Source organism: Chinchilla lanigera, unplaced genomic scaffold, assembly GCF_000276665.1.
Source record: "Chinchilla lanigera isolate Chin_1 unplaced genomic scaffold, ChiLan1.0 scaffold00013, whole genome shotgun sequence".
Taxonomy (NCBI): domain Eukaryota; kingdom Metazoa; phylum Chordata; class Mammalia; order Rodentia; family Chinchillidae; genus Chinchilla; species Chinchilla lanigera.
The window spans coordinates 12,931,842-12,949,478 of NW_004955414.1; the positions used below are offsets into that span (position 1 = coordinate 12,931,842).

A 17,637-nucleotide genomic window follows, 5' to 3' on the forward strand; every position below is an offset into this window, starting at 1 on the left:
CTGGGATTACAGGTGTGTGCCACCATGCCCAGCTCCATCATCTTATAACTTCTCATCAGTTGGTTTCAAGAGCAGCTCCTGCCATGCTCACCTTCTTTCCAGCCTAGTTAATGTCTTAATAAAATAAGTGCCAGCCTGGATCATAGCCAGAGCAGCCAATGTCTTTTGCCCCAGTAGGATAAACCCAAAGAGCAGGACTTCCAGGGCTCTAGTCCCAGCTCTGTTCTTAGTTTGCACCCAGGACAGTCACTTTGCTATTCAGAGTTCAGAGAAAACAAGGAAGGCAGGATGAGATGATCAGTAAGGTGCCCTTCGCCTCCACAAGGCCAGCTTTGCTGGCTCAGAGTAAAGAAGTTGTTGCTTCCCACTATCTTGGGCACTAGAATGAGCCAGGACTTGGTGTGGGGCAGAAGGAGGGGTGTCAGTGGGATCTAGGTCCAATTATAGTCCTATCACTTGTTTATTGTATGTCCATACATTGCATTTCTCATCTCTGAGCATCTAGTTTTTCACTTGTGAAATACGGATGACAATTTATATTGCAAATAATTAGTGTGGGGCTATATATAGAACAACTAGTAGCTGGTACATAGAGATTGTTCCATAGATGGTAGTCCCCCATGTTATTATAAATGTAGTAATGAAACTACTTGAGTTTAGCTAAAAGAGGGGACAAGAAGTGATGGAGACTCCAGTAAGAAAAGAAAAGATGTGAGCTGCTTATTTTGGATGTGAGAGAAATGTTCACATCTCATAAACTGTCATACAAACACCCAACCCCAGAAAGTGCATGAGATTAAAGTGCTATTTCTCAGAATGTGACAAGGAGGGATTGGTTGCCATGGAAACATCCAGTTACAAGGGAAGCTTTGCACATGTGTCTATGTAGCTGCACAAATTCTACTACCCCCTGGCTGCTGCCACAGCTCCAGTCCTGGGCACCGAAGACTGCCGTCCCTGCAGAGGTCCTAGACCCACAGCGTGGGGGCCTTGTAATCATCACAGATTTATATGTGTCCAGAAGGCTGAATGGAGCATCAGCTGAAGGATTACACGTGGATGAGATTTGGAAACTACACAATGGCCCACCCCTTGACATGGCTTTGCATTGTGGACAGTTTAATACTTTGGAAATCAAGGAAAATGCAAAACTCAGATAAGCTCAGTGTGCAATGAACCAGTGCAGCCCAGCTCACAGGTTTCTGAATGAAACAGCAGTATGTGTGCATTCGTCTATGTGTCTGTGTGTGAGCACATGTATGTCCGCATGTGGAAAAACCTCCAGCCACTTGGATGTGGTCACTGTACGTTGTGCCTGGCTGCAGTACGGCACAGGAATGAAAGCAGAGGCTCTCGAATCAGTCAACCTGGCTCTATGACTAGCTCTGTCATCGGAATAACCATGTAACCTTGGCTTACCTATCTGACAAGAGTGGCACAGTGCTTGCCTTCCTGAATCTTAAAGTCAGTGGAGAAGACTGCACTGAGGAGTTGGGAGAATATGGCATGGAGTCATCCCTTCCTGCTAAGAAAGCACCCAAGCCAGGGCGAGCTCTTCTCCCAAGCCCATGGCTTCCTCAGAGTTTAGGCAATGTTGTCTTAACTTGCTGACTAAAAACAACCCTGGAGGTATCTCAGCTCCTCCAGATGGTTCCCCTGAGGAGCTTGGCCCCTGGGTGGATGGAGCCCTGTGGGAAAACACCCTGGTAGTCTGCTAAGGAGCTCATTCCAGAAGCATGCCACCAGTGGGCCATCTGCCCAAGTCCCCTCCCTTAATCAGAGTGGTGGGATGGGCAAATCTTAAACTCAGAAGAATTAGAAACTGCTGCCATTTATGATATGGAACTCATTTTCTGATTAAATACAACTGATATCCTGGCATTTGTGTGTAGCCAGCTTCTGACTATAGGTGCAGAGGTGCTGCCCCTGCCTGACTGCTGTGATGCCACAGGCCAGCAACCCCTCTTTTGGGAGAACCCAGATGTGGCAGACTGCACAACTGTGTACTGCAGTGTTTTTCAAAGTGTGGTTTGTGACCCACAACCAGGTCATGAAACAAATTTGTGGTTTAAGATCATCGTTTAGTAAAATGAAACAGAGTAACCCAGTACCCATAGAGAGGATGATGATCATATATATGTGTATATATGTGTGTATATATATATACACATATATATGTATATATGTATGTATATATATGTGTGTGTGTGTATATATATATATATATATGGATAGAAAGAAGAAATTCCTATAAATCAGCAAGAAAAAGACAGGCAACTTCGTAGAAAAGTGAGCAAAAGGCTCAAGCAGATATTTCATAAAAGAGGACATCCAGATAGCTCATAAGCATACAAAAACATTACTACTCTTCAGGGACTTCCTAATTAAAAGCACAGTGAAACCCCACATGCAGCCATCAGAATGGCTACAGTGAAAAAGAGACTTTACCTAGTGCTGGCAACGAGGTGAAGCCACTGGAACTCACTCTTGCTGGGCAAAACGGAATTTGGTGTGATGACTTTGGAAAACTTTGGCAGGATCAGCTCCAGCTGAACATGTGCATACCAGCACCTCTACTCCATGATGTATGCCTGTGAGATATGCGCACAGATGTGCAGGAGAATGCATGGCCATCAGCAATGGAATGCATAAACAAAGCATCACATATTCGCAGTGGAATATTGTACCTCTTGGTATTGCTGACCTCACCAACATAAAATTCCAAGAAAATCCAGGCACAGAGATGCTTTATGACTACTTTTTATAAAGTACAGAAATAGGCAAGACAGATCTATGTTGTTAAGAAGTCCAGGCAGTGGTTACCCTTAAAGGAGGGCTTGGTACCTTGGAAGGAGCTTCCAGTTCTTCCAAGGTTACTGGTGTTGTTCTGTCTTTTGATCTTGGGACTGGTTACATGGGTGTCTCCAATTTGTGAAAACATGTCAAGCTGTTCAACTGTAGGTACCCTCTACTGTATGCACACCATAGTTAATAAAAATTCATACATTAATATAATGGAGGATAAAATACAGCCGTATGTGGAGGTAACCCCTGGTAAGCGAAACTTCAGTTACACGCCTGTGTGAGTATATGCTGCGCTGTAGCATCACATACATTTCTCAGTGTGAATCATAGGCAGAAAGTGAGAGCTGCTGATTTAATCAAAGCCTCCCCCTTTCAGGTGAGGAATCTGAGGCCCAGAGATGAGGGAATTAAGAGCAGAGCTGGGAGAAACACAGAGCTAGAGAAAAGCTAATAGGCCTTCTGCTGCTGCTGATTCAAAGCCAGTGTTGTCACCGTCAGTGCGGATGGGCTGGCTGGGGAGACTCAGCCTTGCACCTTGGTCTGTAGGAGGCGGCCCTGCATAGGGAAGCAATTGTCTTTCCACCCACAGGCAGCAGACTCGAATGCCCAGCTACCTCTGCAGTGCTCTGGCTCCGGCTCCCCAGATTCCCTCCCTCCTCCTTCCTGCCTCTCCTGTCTAAATCTGCTTCTCTCCAAGCTCCAGAAAACACCATCATGTTCAATTGCTTTTCCATTCATGTAAAACAACTGTTGGGCTAAAGCTATGTGATAGCAATAGAGGTTGGAAAACTAAAGAAAATACTGAGATATGACAGAGTATGTTCCCACGCTGGCTTTGTGCATTTGTTTTGTTCCACAGTTGTGAGTCCATTCAGCAATCCCCTTCTGTGAGGGTCAGGAGGCTGCCAGGCTCCAAGAATACATGACATTTCCATGGCAAGATGGAGCCCTGTCTGTCAGGCAGAGCTTTCCCAAGAGGGAAATGTTGTGCAGATTTTAAAAGACTCAGACTCAGCTGGGCCCTCAACAGGGCCTGGAACCATCTTAAATAGGACAGTTCACATCACCAACGGCTTGCCAAACCTTTGACACTGACTCACAGAACACGATACATGGGACCTCTTAATTTAGAACATGTACAGGAGCTTTGAGGTAGAACAGCCCCAACCTCCAGAAGAAAAGTTCTTACCCATCCTTGGGTTAGGGAGCCAGGAGGCCCTCAAAGAAAGTGTCAAAGAAGCCAGGAGGCATCAGCAAAAGGGAAACCATACAGATGGGGTTGCTGACGAGGCATCACCAGTTTGAATTCTGGAAACTGTGGTTAAAGCTGAGGGAGTGTGTGGTAGAGGTAGAGAGGCTGAGGGAAAGGGCACCTACTCAAGGGCCTCTGGGTTCTAAAAAGCAGTGTCAGGAGGGAGGAAGAAACCCTCACCTGAGATTTGTAGAGTCAGGAAATGCCTATCGCCTTGGAGACAGAGTAAGAGATGCAGACGGGCACTACTGTGAATGTTGGTGCAGTCCTAGAATTTTGCTTTATGGCCCTCATGCCATCTTTGAGGAAAACTTCAGAGGCCTGTTCTAATCTAGGTCTGGTTAAAAGCAGGAGGTGGAAAGATGAAGGATAAAGACCCCAACTTTCCCATCCTGTCAGTGGACCAGTGGTCAAAACCCAACACAAATTTGACCTGACAATTATTTTTCTAGGACAAAATGTTCCAAATTGTGTTCTATAATACATCAACCCTACAGAATATTTTTGTAAATGGGTAATTTCATTTTTGAATGACCTGCCAAGCACTATACATTGATTCCCTCCTGGTAGATCTCAGGTCTACTTGCAATTAAAGGCTCTAAGAAGGCCTGCAGGGAAGATGCTCATGTGTCCCAAACTTATTTGCCCCAGAATGTCTTTTAGCCTGCCTTTCAAATCCCTCTATTCTTCAGTGGAAAATTCCATCTTGAAGAAAGGCCTGGAGACCAGTTTGAAGCTCTAAAGAAAAAGAGAGCAGGACTTCCTAGAAGAGGAAATTTTGCTCACATTGTATAAGGCACAATCTGAGCCTTGCACAGGGTCTGGCCCCCAGTAAATGCTCATGTAATAAATTAATGAAGGAAACGTTATTGCATTTTCCTGGTGAGAAAAGTCCGGAGTTCTCAGGAGAGGCGGGAAGACACACATGACAGGGATGTGGTAGCGCACCTTTGGCAGTCTAATGTGGAGTCTCTAGGCACATGCGTGCCCTCTCTCTTGACTGCGAAAGGGCAACACTGGGCAGCAACAGCAAAGTGGTTAATGGCCAATACGCTAGAGCCACACTGCCTACGTTTGAATCCTAGCTCTGCAATTCCCTCTCTAGTTCCTTGAATGACTTGCCTTACCTTTTCTGTGCCCCAGCACCTCCATCTGCAGAAACAGTGCCTAGCACACCATCACCCAAGATGCAATGTGTCTCTGTGGACTGATTCTTAGAGTGGGGCCTGGCTGGAGACGAGTACAGTGCAAAGCCTCATCAGTCCTCATTATTGGCTTCTTTCCGGGGCCTTTGTCTGAGTGCCCTTCCCAGTGTTTCCCGCAGGCTGAGTCTCCGATTCCTGTGCAAGGTGATCTGTAAATTTGTTCCCCGCCACCCCATGAGGCTTAGGAGGGCCAGGTGACACGTCTTCCTTTTCAGTAGTCAGGGCTGTGTGAGCGTGAGACCCAGGTTCCATTCCCAGTTATTAGTGCTCAGCCACGCTGGCTGCACGCGTATTTCTGAGGGACTCCAGCACATCTATTATTAATTTACTACAAGCAGCTGCTGTGCTTTCCAGAAATGCTGCTGCTTACAGATGTTTTCGAAGGCTGCATAAAGCTCTCTTGACCTTAATGCTTTGTCCAAGGTGTGGAAGGAATGCATCCCTCCTGCTTTGATCTCCCTGAGGGCAAGTGGGCAGTTGTGTGAGCAGTAGACACGGGGTATAGATTGGAGCCAGGGAAAACGTGTGCTTTACACACCCTGCTTTCGGCCCCACGCCTGGTTTACATGCAGAAACATGGGGGCATCTTTCGTGATAGTGCCCTTTATGATCTTGGCTGCACATCCTGTCAGTCACCAAGGCGAGCCCCAAAACGTCTCGAGTCCAGCCCCTTCCCTGTCTGCCATCAGTAATGTAGCCTAAGCAGTTATCTTCTCTGGTCTCATCTCCCAAGTCCCAGCTTCCTGACCACTAACTTTAATCAGAGCTCCTGCTTTATGTTCCCCTCAGGCACAAATCCCTTTTAATCTTTATATTAGCAGATTGGGGTATGACTTCTCTACTGGATTGTAAGCCCATGAGGGTAGGTACCATGTTCTCTTAATAACAGTGTTCAACAACTATAAATCTCCTCCCAGACATGCCAGACAGGAATGCTCTCTGCCTCTATTTCTTTCCCACTTCTTTTCTTCTCTATTTCCTTCTTCATTGCTTTCTTTTTCTTTGTTACGATAGAAAGGGCACCAACTGGCATGGTAGCACATCCCAGCACTCTAAGAGGCTGAGGCAGGAGCATCACAAGTTCCAGCCCAGCCTGAGTAACTTAGGGACTTGGTAAGACCCTGCCACAAAATAAAAATTAAAAAAGGTTTGGGAATTTAGCTCAGGATGAAGGCCCTGATTTCAGTCCCCAGAGCTAAACAAAAATTTTTTTTAAATTTAAAAAGAGCAGGCTAATGACCAAATTGTGTTCACTAGTAAGTTCAACGCTCACTGTGGGGGAAAAAAAAATAAGCAGGACTTAAAGCCCCTCAGTAGCCATCCTTTATCTCTTGAACACAATGGAATTTTACTTGAGACTGTCTTTATGGAAAATAAAAAGTGGTTCTTCTGTGATGAAAGGTTTGGACAACATTGATCTATTCTTATAATCTCATTTTTTGGGAGCAAACACATGCACCAAATGTTTCACATTTGTTCACTCATGGGCAAGGAATGTATTATTCTCCTTTTATAGATTCACAAACTAGTCCCAACACCGATAGGAAACCCACCCCTGCTCACACAGCCAGAACCCAGTAGACCCAGAATTCCTCTCCAGACCTTCTAGACTCTGCACTTCTTCCATGGCCACCTGCTTCTTCCTGCGACCTGTGCCCCAATGCACAGGGGCTTCCTGAGCCAGCCTTCCCATCTGGTGCGGCCGTAGTGGCCAAACACACATCCCTGGGCTTTGATTGGGCTCCACTTGCTCAGAGGATCAGACCCTTCATCCCTAGGATTTCCTGGCTGTGCCCCTGTGAGATGCTAATTAGAGAGACAGGAAGTCTGTGTGGACCAGGGAAGAACTAGGCTGCTCCACAGAGAGGTCCTTTGTGCCCAAAATGAAGCTCTGTGACCTGGGACCCCTGAGGCCAAATCCCTCACTGAAAGCCTGGTCCCTGTTCCCAAGTGTCAAGACTTTCTCCCAAGGGAACCTGGACAAAGTGGAACCCAGGGCAAGAGCACTGTGCTCCAGATTCTACAGGAAGGTGGCATCTATTGTTACCTTGAGCTTCACAGTCTCTCTTGCCTTTCTTTTGTCCCACATCCACAGTTATTCTGACTTTCACTTTGGGGTGAAGTCTGGTTTATTAAATAGCAGTGGAAATAGAACAGAAGATAAGAAAGGTGATTCTTATCTCAGTTCCCTCAAGAATTAGCTGAGTCTGGGCACATCTCAGTTTTCCGGTCTTGAAAATAAGGATGTCTTGGACAACATGATCATGCCCACCATAACAAGGATAGTTATAGGCACTGACTCGGGAGCTGTGCATCCTGAGTTAAAATCCCAGCTCTGCTTTTACTGGTGTGTGACCTTGGCCAATTTATACAGCACACCTGCCTCGGTTTTCAGTTTTCTCGTGTACAAAATTAGGTAGTCGTAATGGCTACCTCACAAATCTGTTGTAGAGATTAGCAAGCCCAGCACACAGCAAGTTATTTAGTCGTTACTGTGTTGGTCGTTGTAGTTGTTACCATCCCCATTCACAAAACTGTACCTTGTGTTCTGCACTTTTTCTTGCCTAGAACATGTTCAAAATCTCCTAGTGGTTAGTATTTGTTGGTGATTTTGTTTGTTTTTTGAGGGGAGGACCCTTTCATTGGTTGAGAAACTATGTAGTAAAAGAAAGTTCCCATGAGTTCAGTAGTGCTTTAACTCAATATTTACTCATCATAACAGCTCTTGCCTACCAGTGTGGCTATCGAAAATAATCAAAAATGTGGTGAATGTTTAATTTTTTAATTAATTACAGTTAAAAAACACATTGTCATTAATTTCCCTCAAAATATTACCTTTCTCACTTTGAATAGACTTATCCCACTGCTCTTGCCACTTTCTGAAGAAATTCTGGAAGTTGTGTTTCGTGAGTATCTTTAGTTGCACTATCATGACTGCCTCAAGGTCCTGAATCAATTTAAAATATTTACCTTTCATGGTCATTTGGACTGTGGGGAAGAGCCAGGGCTCACACAGTGCCAGATCTGGGGAGTAAGAGGGACGAGGACACACCATAATGTTTTCACAAGCCTGGTTTTCCATTGGTTGGCACTTGGCAGACACACACATCCTATTTTTATCACACGTCATAAAGACACCAGAGAGGACTTCCAGAGCTATGTCAGAAACTGGTGAGAAAGGTGAGACAAGTATGTTCAAACTGAAGGATAGTATTTTAAGGGGAGTTAGTAGCAAGGAGTCTTTTACTGTGACAGTTTTTTCATTTAAACATTCATCATCTATTCTGATCACACTTTGTATATTGTGCAAGACTTTGATTTATATACAATGCTTGATGATACAACATACAGGTTCCCAAATCCTACTGGTACAGATGTGTCCCCCAACTAGAAACCTCTGGTCTAGCTTATTGCTGTTCCTCCCTGAGCAATTCATGCCCATGGAAGGTGCTAAGTTAATGTTTGAATAAAGAAAACAAATGACACAGTGGATGGATGGATAGATGGGTGGATGGATGAAAGGATGGATGAGTTTGTTTTACAAATGCTTCTTGATTTAGTTCAAGCACAATAAGTGTGTGCATGTGTTGATGTGTATGTGTGTCTATGGACATTTGCAGAGAAGGCTCCAGCTAGCTCTGTTGCAGAGAAATAGTTGGTCATAGTTACATATTTTGCATATTCCCCAATCTGTTAGTTTATAAGGTCATTTTTTACTCAAGCCCTTTCAGCTGTCCATTGCTGACAATAGATAAGCACTCCCTCTGCCTCTCCCAGGCCTTCCTCCTCCATAATGAAGGCTTTGTGCTGGGAAGATTGCCTATGGACGCCTCTTTCCCAAGGCTCCGAAGCTTCATCTGGCTTTTATCAAGGGTATTGATGGGGGAGGAGGACTCAGACAGTTGGATTCAGGGAGCAGTGCCTATGGCCTTATGCCAACTGAACATGTCAGGCTGGGGTAGATAATTCAGTGTCTGCTCTGGGATACAGGCCGCCTGGTTACCTGAGCTGATTATCCAGCTATTTGCAGCCAGTGCCTTGAAAGTCATCAAGCTCTTGTTTCCCAGAGACTTCTGCTCTAGGCCCAGGGGAGGATGCAAATCTGGAAAGGATAGGTGGGAACTGGCAGAGGGAGAGGTACAGTGCCAGTCTCAAGGTGTGAAGAATCTCACCCTGTAGGGCAAAGGGCTGCTGTGGCTACTGCCTCTCAGGGCTTCAACTCACTAATGAGATTAAAATGCCAGCAGTCTGCCTCTACACACACTTACTTAGGGACACATTGGCTTGAGCTGCTTAATGAGTGTTAGTCAGGAATCTAAGAGAGGTCTGGGCAGGCGCCTGGCTGGTGCCTGTTGATTAGAATTCTGAATGTGTCGCCCTTTGAAAGCCAGCAGTTGCTGGAGAGCAGACACAGGGTTGAAACTTCCTTGGTAACCCTTACACACCCGCTACTTCCAGAGGCTAACAAATCAGAAAGCTGATCTGGTGTGGACCGGTTATGACAGGGATTTTGACACCAACAGAGATAATAATGACCATGATTGTCACAATAGTAAACGCTGATTATCATATATGGATGCCCACCAGAAACACCTGGGGGTCAGTTGCTTCCCATGCTTGTTTTTTTTTTTTTTTGTTATTTTAAAAATATAGATTCCTGGACCACATTTCCTCATGGTTCTGTTGCTTTATACCTGGAAGCTCAGGAATCTCAGCTTAAGAGTGTATTCAATGATTTTCATGCCCCAGCCGGGTCTTGACTTTGGCATTGAGGTACATCGATCCATAGTGTATCTGATTGTCACTTCCTGAACTATGTGGCCCTATGCCTACCCCTAACTCTCTGACCCTCAATTTTATCATCTCTAAAAAAGCAGTAGGGAAAATGGGGTAGCTGCTATGGAAAACAGTAAGACAATTCCTCAGAAATGAAAAATAGAATTACTATATGAACCAGCAATTCTATTTCTGAATCTATACCCAAAAGAAATAAAATCAGGGCCTTAAAACATCTGTGCATCCTTGTTCAAAGCAGCATCATCTGCAATGGCCAAGGGTGGAGGCAACTTAAGTGTCCCTTGATGGATGAATTAATAAACAAATGTGCTATGTCTATACCAGGGAATATTATTTAGCTGACACATATTATAACATGAAGGAAATTTGAGGACATTGTGTAAGTGAAATAAGCCCATCACAGAAAGACAAGAGCTGTGTAATTCCACTTCTACAATGTGCCTACAGTGGACAAATCCAGAGGCAGAAGGTAGAATAGTGGTTGCTGGGGCTGAAGGGAGGGACAGTGGGGTTTATTGTCTGAAGGGTTCTGAGTTTTAGTTCTGGAGCTAAAAGTGTTCTGCAGAGGGATTATTGGTGACAGTAGTACAGTAATGAGAATGTAATAATTAATGCCATTGCTTGAAAATGGCTAAGAATGGGAAATTACATGGTTTGTGTATTTTTCATCGATTCTTTTAAAAGGAGATTAGATAACATCTTCCCTCCAGAGTCAGTCTGAGAAAAGAACAAAGCAGCATGTGTAAAGAGCATAGCACAGTGCCTGACCCACAGTGCCTATACCAAAGCATCCTTTTCGCTCTCCTTTATCCTTCCATAAGCATTTGCTTAACCATGGGCTCCCTATCATTGCTCCTATCTGCATAGATGTGTCTGAAAGGAAAGAGAGAAGGGAGCTAATGATTGCAGGTAGCAAACTATGAGTTAGCCGTTAACCCTCATTTACCTTTGGGAGGTGGTGTTCTCATGTGACAGAGGAAGAAACCGAGCTTTGAGCAGGTTGAGTGACTGGTTTACTTATGATCACAAAACTAAGACAAGTCAAGCTAGGTTTGCCCCACTATGCTGTCCCAACTGGTTTTGACCTGCGGAGAGCTGAGAAAAGCAGCTCTTGCTCTTCTGGGAGAATGTGCAAATAACTACACCTGCCAGTTGACTTTAACATCACTTGAGGCAGTTTGGTTGAGACTTGACCCCAGAATCATTAGGAGAAGTGGAGGCTTGATTAAGCCAAGGCTTTCTTTGGTTCTCAGAGCACAGCCCCCCGACAACCTTTTCAGTCCAGGCTGCTATTCGGCAAGGTCCAGTGATGCCCACAGCATCTAAATCTCAGCCCCTCCTAGAGACTGCAATTGTTTGACACCAGACAGTCTCCAAATCAGCCTTGAAAATAGCAACCTGCCTACTTAAGCCAACCAGGAAAGATTTATGCCCCTCGAGTACAAAGGAATGCTCGTTTCTCTGCAGCATAGCTGGTGTGTACCTGGCTCTGAGATGAGAGCTGATGAAGGGGAAACCCTGGGGTATACTGTGGCCAGGATCCCAAGAATTTGGTTACTGCCCAAGTCAACATTAGGGTTAGGGCTTTATTACAATGCATAGCAAACTGAATAGCTGTATCATTAATATCACTAGCATAGCAAATTGAATAGCTAACTTGGAGGGCTGAATAACAACAGTGACTAAAATGACAATGATGATGATTGTGGTGGTGGTAAGAAATAGGCAACTTGAACAGCTGATCTAGATGGCAAATAGAATTTCACCAAGTTTTTTAAAACATAGAAGCTTTGTTTACCACATACAGGATCTGTGCTAAGCACGCTACACACATTGTTTCCATTCTTCATTAAAAAGTCCCAGAAGGTAGACGTTACCATCTCTGCTCAACTGATGAGAAGGCAGAGGGTAGGTCACATGTGTGTCAAGGTAATATGGCTGACATTGATCCAGAACTGGAGCTTGAAATCTGCATGGCCCCTAGATAATATATTTCTGACTCCAGCAGATTTACTAGGTTGTGAGTAAATCAGGGTTGATTATGCATTTTCTAAAACAAAATCAGTCACTTGCTTTACAGGTGGAGCCCTGTAAAAAGTAATTCTCACTTAGTGCATTTAACATAAAACCCTGATTATAGAGATTCATTTGGGGGAGAACATTTTCAAGAATAATCCTTCCCATCTGTATGGCTGCAGTACTATTTCACAGCACTGTCATGGGTATTATGTTAAACATCAGCTCAACTTAGACAAAAGCTTATCATTCTTTTTCTCTAAGGCAACACCATCTATTCGTATCTGTCAGTGGCTCAATAAGCAGGCAGTGGTGCTGACATCTTGAATTTCCAGCTCTGCTGCTTACAGCAATGTGAGCTCAAGTATACTATCTAGCACTTCTGAGACTCAGTTTCTTCATCTATCAAGTGAGCAAAACATATGGGGGCTTATACATAATGAACGTGAAGCCCTTCTCCCACTGTGTCACAGAAGACGGTAAATGAGGAAAGCCATTTGTAATCTGCTGCTCCCATTTCACTTCCTATAGAGCAGCAGTGTTGAATCTATGGTACGTGTGCCACAGCCAGTTGTTTATCATTGAAAGCTCTGAAAGGTTTGCTCTAACTGTTACAGAGGAAGCTCTGACCAGAGTAATGTGGACAGTTTGGTATCAATTAATATGTTGAAATTCTGCCTTGCACTTCAGTCTCATGTGAACCTTCCGGGTGTCCTCAGACCTTACCGGCTTTGGAGTGCTGATAAATTTGGGGTTCTGGGAAAGCCAAGCTAGTGTCCTAAACCAGGAGTGGAGAAAATGTCCCCAGATTCTGACCGTCTTACCTGTCCAGCTAGAGCCTCATCAGAGTAGGGAAATTTGGACTCTCAGAGTCAGAATTGGCCTTAGGGATAAGATGGGGGGAGAGTGCAAGGAGGTAGCTTGGCCTCTCGGGTATAGGTGAAGTATCCGCTGATATGACAGAAAGAGCAGAACCCTACTTTGCCACCAAAGGCCTTGGTCAGTTCTCTTTACCCACCATGGTTTCCTTATCATTCCCAGGCTCCTGGTGTCCTGGGCAGGCGCCTTAGAATATCCAGATAGGGACAGGATCTGAGGGCAGCATGGAAAGTTAGATAGTCAGATGTTCAGAATCCTTAGGAACAAAGTCAGTTGGCTACAATAGATTCACTACTTAGAACATTCAAGTTACAAACTTTCTCAGATGTAAATGGAATTCGCATTATGAACATTTGTAGATGCAAACAAATCACACAAGTAGCTCACATGCTTGCTAGACATTGTCGCAGTAGTGCTGCCGTGTGCTTACTGTACACTGCAGTGGTGTACAGTAGTACAGTGCTCAATCAGAGCCCAAGACATCCAGAAGCAAGAGGAAAGCAGTGGTGTTTTGGAGGGGACTGTTAGAAAATGCAAATCAATAACCAGGGAAACAGAAGTGAAAATACAATATAAGACTCATTGCGTCAGACTTACAAACAAAATCCAGCTTACAAACGTTCTTCCAGAGCAGAACTCATTTGTAAGTCTAGGACTTACTGTATTTGGCTCTGGAATTCAAGAAAGAGTCAGAGAGTAGAGAATAAGATTTAAGGTGAAGACCCAAGAGTGCATGCATGATTGTCCAAAATATAGTGTAGCATGGAGTTTATTGAAATGATTAATGGGGAATGAAGATCTGATACAGTTCATGGTAGTGAAAATGGAAGGAAAATTATCAAGGTATAGGCTATAGAAAGTGGTGCCTATGGATTTGAGAATGGGGGAAAAGAGATAAAGAGAAGTAATTTACAGTTGACTAATTCAAACCCTTCCCCCACCTCCTTGCCCACCTCAGACTGGGCAGGTCACTTCTATCTTCTGTCCCAGCTGAGTTGCTACCATGGCAAACCCCAGAGTGTATTTTCATAGGTTGGTATGTGTGACACTTTCCATGTTTCTGTCACCCAAATGCTTTTCATGTCCTTTTAGGTCCTAAATCAGCAGTATGCTTCCCATTCTGGTCCTCACCATCTTTCTCTTCCTTGCACAGTTTTTTCTCATAGTGCTCCCCAACAAAGATAATTATTTATTCATCATGTATCTCCCCCACTCAGCACTTCACTCAGCAGAGCAGGGACAAGGTTTGGCTGCTTTCATCTTAATTACTTTTCTGTCACTGGACACACTGCCTGATATCCATAAGTTGAAGGAGGAGAAGTTTATTTTGATTCAGTTTTCAAAAGATTTAGTCCATACTGAGCTGACTCCAAATTAGGAAGGAAATGGTGGAAGGGTATGGCGACGGAAAGCTGCTCACACCACAGTGGCCGGGAAGCAGAGAACTAAGGAAGGAACCTGGGAGGGGGGCATACTTGGGCCATGCCAAGTGACCCACCTCCTTAGACAAGACCCCACCTCTGAACGGCACATTCAGCTCTGAACTTTTCAGTGTGACTCCACTGATGAGCATAGAGCCCTTGTGATTCAAGCTCTTGCAAAACCCCAACCCCAGAACACATGAGCCTTTGGGGGAACATTCTAGATCTAAACCAAAAACTCTGTTCACGGCTGTATGCCTAGAGCCTAGAAGAGTTTTAAGATGTTCAATAATCATTTGCTAAATATCTCCTGCCCCTTCACATCCCCAGGCTGAATAGCCCTAGTCGCCTCTGGCTATGTAAACACAACAGTTTCCTAATTATTCTCACACAGCTTGGAGACCTTTACCTAGACCTGGCGGTTCAAAGGGTGTCAGAGTTATTCTGTCCTGAATAAACAGACCGTTGTTGCTCTGGAAAAAGACACGGATAAGCAGGGCCAGTTACACACGTTGTGGGGTACAGTGCAAAACGAAAACATAATACCCTTGTTAAAACATTGTGAAGAATTTCAAGACAGCTACAGCAGAGCATTCAACCGAGCATATTGGCTTCGGAGTGTAAGCCCTGAGTGACTGCACAGGTCACATGGTCGCGAAACTAGCCTGGCTGATGAGGACCAGACCTCGGAAGGCTGTAAATGCCAGGCTCTGGATTTATATTTTGTTGTGGAGAAAATAAGGAACTACAGGAGGATTTTGAACAGAGGCGACATTTAAAGTTTACTTCATTGTTTCCTGACTGTAGGCTGTAGTCATTGTGGAAAATGTGCCCAAGTACAGAAAGGTATAAAATCCTGTTAATCTCCTCCTTCTCCTCCTCCTCCTCATCTTGCAGGCTCCCAGCCCAAAAGGACCCAGGGAACACTGGGCGAATTTCCTTCATTTTTCTGAGTTTGTTCCTGTGTAACATAATTAAGCCAGTACTTCACCTACAACTCTGTGCGCTGCTTTAAGCTTGTGACATGAAACGGGAGGTGGAGGGCTTTTTAAGTGCATGTTTAGAAAGACTGAGCTAGAAGCAAGTTTATGGAGTGTGCAGGGTGAGGTTCCACAGGGTTGGGACAGGAGTGGGGAGTGGAACTGTAGAAGTTTGATAGCTGGAGCCTCTGTATTTAGAGAGTTAACTTCATTCTTAGGAAAGAACTTCAAAGTCTGGCCCTGTATTTCCTGGGCTCTGCAGGTGATAGCAAGCAGGAGTTGTCTCTCAAACACAGCTTTCCCCTCCTCTATTCTAAGGTCCCTCCTCTGGGGTTCAAGAACTGCTCACTGGGCAGCCTGGGGCTACAGCAGGCCTGGCAGGGTCAAGGTTCCCAGGGTGGGAGTCCGAAGCCTCAGGGTTTAGATTTGCCAGTTTTGTTGGTAATCCCTAGTGCCTGCGCTGGCAAAGGAGAGAGTTAACATTGTCATTGGATCCTTAATTGTGCGTTTCATGAATTTTCATGTTTCCGCTTGCAAGCTTAATGTTGCTTTCTGGGTGAGTTTTTTTATACTTGAGCATAAGAGACTTGTAATTACAGAGTGTTGTGGATTGCAGAGGGTGATTAAAATGGATTTCATGAAATCTGAAGCACTCCCCACCACCACCACCACACACACACACCCCACCCCAGTCCAGAAGGCGGGGGAGGAAGTCAGACAGAATCCCTCGAAGTAAGTGGGAGATTTGGGATATGAGGGATATGAATTTTCTTTATGCCTTCCCTCCCTGGATCTTGGATCTGATCCAAGACAGTCCTCCCCCTCTCGCTCTCCCTCCTTCTTCTCCTCATCCCTTTCCTGAATGGAATCCAGCTCTGTCCCTGACCCCCAGCCAACTCTGACCCCTAAGGAGAGCTGTCTTCTCACCAAAAACACAATGAGACAGAGTAAGGCTCGTCTTTGCTTTAGTACAGCCGTGGAGCTGTTTCATTACCATCCCAGCCAGGCCTGGCCCGGAAGACCCTGAGCACTGCACAGAAGGCTGAAGATTGCTGATCCAGGAAGGCACGGTAAGAATTCCTACCTCAGTGTCTTCCGCCTCTAAGACAAGTCAGTGCTTGGCGACTTGAGGTCTGGTCTTCTCTACTTTAAGTTGAATCAGAAATGAACTAATTGGTGCTAGAGGATGTTTAAATACTGTGTGATCTGAGATATGGGTGGGCAAGGGGGTGGCTAGAAGGCTTCCTGGTGGAGGTGGGCTCTGCCTCAAAGAGAGGAAGGGTCCAGTAGGATCTCCCTGAGAAAGGCAGCAGAACAGCATGGGTCCAGTCTGGCCAAATTGGAAGTTGATCCCCTAGAAATTTCCTCTGTGGCCAGTGAGGGAACCAAGTGTACTTGCCTGACTGCACGCATGGATGTGAGCGCTGGGATTTGTGATGTCCTCTGTGTCAGTGCTTCCCTGGGAAAAAATGGCCCTGTCACTTCGGCAAGGCCGATCCTGCAGAGCAGAATCTCCACCAGCCCACACAGCACCTCTGTGTGAATCAGAACATGATGTTCTCCACAAACCCCAGCCCTGAATCAGGCCTCTCAGCTATTGTGTCCTTGAGCAGCGAACAGCCACATGCAGCAGCCCGAGAGCAGGAAGGAAGCCCAAGGCTCTCTTTCCTCAGTTCATGCTCTCTCTGCTCCCCAGCCATACCGTGTGCTCCACCATACTGAATTCTATCTGGGTTTCTGCAAACGTCCACAATAGAAATGCGCCTGTGCATGTGTGCGTGTGTGTGTCCTTTAAGTACCTGAAGGTGAGATTGCCTATGGTAGGACACCTGGCTCGTGGTTGAGCAGAAAGTCCAGGTCCTTTTCACCCGCACAGGGCCTGAGACAGGGCCAGGGGACTTGTATGGCCTCGGTGTCTGCCCCACTCTCTGCTCACGCCTCACCCATGCAGACAGGAACTTGGTTCATTCCACCTCTTTGGGCCCATCTCTCTGCCTGTGGGCTTTATTTCCAACTGTTTTCTACTTAAGACTCTCCTTCCAGTTGGATCCAGCCGCGCTTCCCTTGGGCAGGCTCCCCGCCCTTTCTCTGCACGGCTGTCATTCTTTGGGCATAGCCATGATCACCTGTGCACTGCTGTCTTGCGTTCAGGTCTCTAGGGTGGTTTTTCCTATTAGTATGAGCTCCTAAGGGTACATCAGGCCTCACTCACCTGTGTGTGCCCTGTGTCCAGCACGGGTTTGGCCCATTAGAAGCCCCCAAAGCAGAATTCTGGCACCCAG

General features: G+C 45.4%; 1 protein-coding gene across 4 annotated transcripts in view; it reads left to right on the forward strand.

Annotated features, from left to right (window-relative positions):
- Tenm4 (teneurin transmembrane protein 4) overlaps positions 1 to 17,637 on the forward strand; it is a 715,396-nt gene that overhangs the window by 282,714 nt on the left and 415,045 nt on the right. The window lies entirely within an intron of this gene.